Source organism: Pteropus vampyrus, unplaced genomic scaffold (genome assembly GCF_000151845.1).
Source record: "Pteropus vampyrus isolate Shadow unplaced genomic scaffold, Pvam_2.0 Scaffold14, whole genome shotgun sequence".
NCBI classification, from domain to species: domain Eukaryota; kingdom Metazoa; phylum Chordata; class Mammalia; order Chiroptera; family Pteropodidae; genus Pteropus; species Pteropus vampyrus.
In genome coordinates, this window is record NW_011888795.1 from 3,952,023 (window position 1) to 3,954,198 (window position 2,176).

General features: G+C 32.9%; 1 pseudogene; it reads right to left on the bottom strand.

Annotated features, from left to right (window-relative positions):
* Window positions 1–17: 17 nt before the first annotated feature.
* Window positions 18–136, bottom strand: LOC111734338 (annotated as a pseudogene).
* Window positions 137–2,176: the final 2,040 nt, after the last annotated feature.

Here is a 2,176-nt window from a genome sequence, read left to right on the forward strand (position 1 = left end):
CATTTCATTCTTTTTTCCACCTACAGCACCCACTCTTCCTAGGTGGTCTTCCATTCAAGTACTAACCAGGCACAACCTTGCTTAGCTTCTGAGATCAGACAAGATTGGGTGTGTTCAGGGCGGAATGGCCGTAGATCTAATTTGAATCATTTTAAATAAATCATTCTCAAACACATCATACTGTTTAATGCCTTATCAAACACAGTATATGAAACAGAGTAAACAGTTTCATAGGTGAGTCAGTAACATCAACAAGATTGCTTATGGTACTATGCTCAAATTTATTGTGCCAAAATTATGTGTATTTAACCAGCCCCAGACTGCTGTGGTGATCTATTACCTTATGAATCTTTGACTTCCCCATACTTTCATCTGTTACTTCTGTGTGTAGTTTTCATAATCAGCCATTGCTGCCCTTATAACCATCAGTTATAATTTAGAGAAATGGAAAATTATTAGGGAACATGGGATATCCAAGCTTGACAAATGAATAATAACCTTCACTTTCTAATTCTAAGTCAATATGCTCTTACCTGCAGGTATTTTTTCAGGTAAAATTTATGGACATAATTACTGTTGTTTTTACCTTGCTCAGGATCTTTTTCTAGAACTGGGGCTATGCTTAATTTGGTTGAAACTGACTGAAATTTGAATATAATAAGAGAAGTCTAATTTCATAATTATTACCCAAGAGGCCCACAGACAAAGTGTAAGAGAGAAATGAAACTATTCAAGAAAAAAATACACAACATTGTCTTTTCTTTTTCTCCAATAACGAACAGATTGTACCTAAGTTTTACAGATTGTAACTAAGTTTTAAATCAGTCTTCTGTTATTGTTCAACCACATAAATGTAAATGGTAAATGCATGTAGAAAGCACTTTACTGCATTGTGCTCTTTGACTGTTCCTTAGAAAAGTAAGTTTTCAGGCCGAGTAATCATTCCTGAATAACTAAAAAAATATATATGTATTTTAAAAATATTCACACATTGAATGATCTGCATAATTTACTTGAAGCTATAACAATACTGTGATGTGATGGACCTAAATTCAAGCTTTGGAAAGGATTTGCAGAAAGCCAGTTCCTTAAAAGTTTAATTATTAAGGAGTGTAAAGAACTTCACTGAAGCATCTTCATGTTTCTGTGACATTTCACCCAAGGAAGTCACGTCTGCAAAAATGAAAATTGAAATTGTTAAAGCTAAGGAGAAGTCTGTAGATAAGGGGAAATTCATCAGCTTCAGCTGAGAAAAGCCGAAAGTCTAATTACTTGATTACAGCTTTTATTTATGCAGCATATTTTATTGTAAAGACAATATGCAACATGATCATTTCTGTTCAAAATGTATTAAAAAAGAGCATTTTAAATGGTAAACTAGGTGCTTGTGCTTAAGCCACACTTTCTTTTTTTGAATACCTGCTGTAATTTGTTTCTTTTGCAATTTCAGTCTTGGTTCAAAGAATGTTTCCACGACAAACAAAAGCAAGAAAATCTGACCACTATTTTCTGTTTATTGTTATGATAACGTGTTGATATTTATTGTATACTTCGCTTCGTTTAAAGGGTCCAACCATATAGTTGCATTTAAACATATTTTTTCTATTTGAGAATTATATTAATTTATTTGAATGACGCTGTGTCAATATTGTTCTAAAATAAAAATTGTTGGTGTAATACAGCAACATGTGTGTCACATTATTAAAAGTCTTAATTCATGTGGCAGCAAAGTGTAGCAAAATTAATGGTCATATTTTGACCAAATTTCATTAAGTAGGCATCCTGATTTCAATGGCAGAGACTTAGAACTTGCTACTTGTTTTACAGAATCTATGTAACCTAGACAAAAATACCTCTCTAAATTTGAGTTGCTTAGAACTGAGGCCTATTAACTCAAAACTTTGGTCCAGTATGTTAATGATTTGAAGAGGATATTGTATAAATATCGAATTATTGTCTTTTCCAAAATACATATGCAAGAAGAAATGAGTATTTTGGTGGTGGTGGGGAACTAGATAATACACATCAGCTGTTTTTAGACTTGACCTCAAACAAAGCAAAACTTCCTCAATTAATATTAGTTTCACGTTTAGCATAAAGACTTACAGTGAAACCCAGAAGGTGAAAACCCACAAATAAACCTGCTCCAAAAGGATACACATCTTCTCCCATAGAA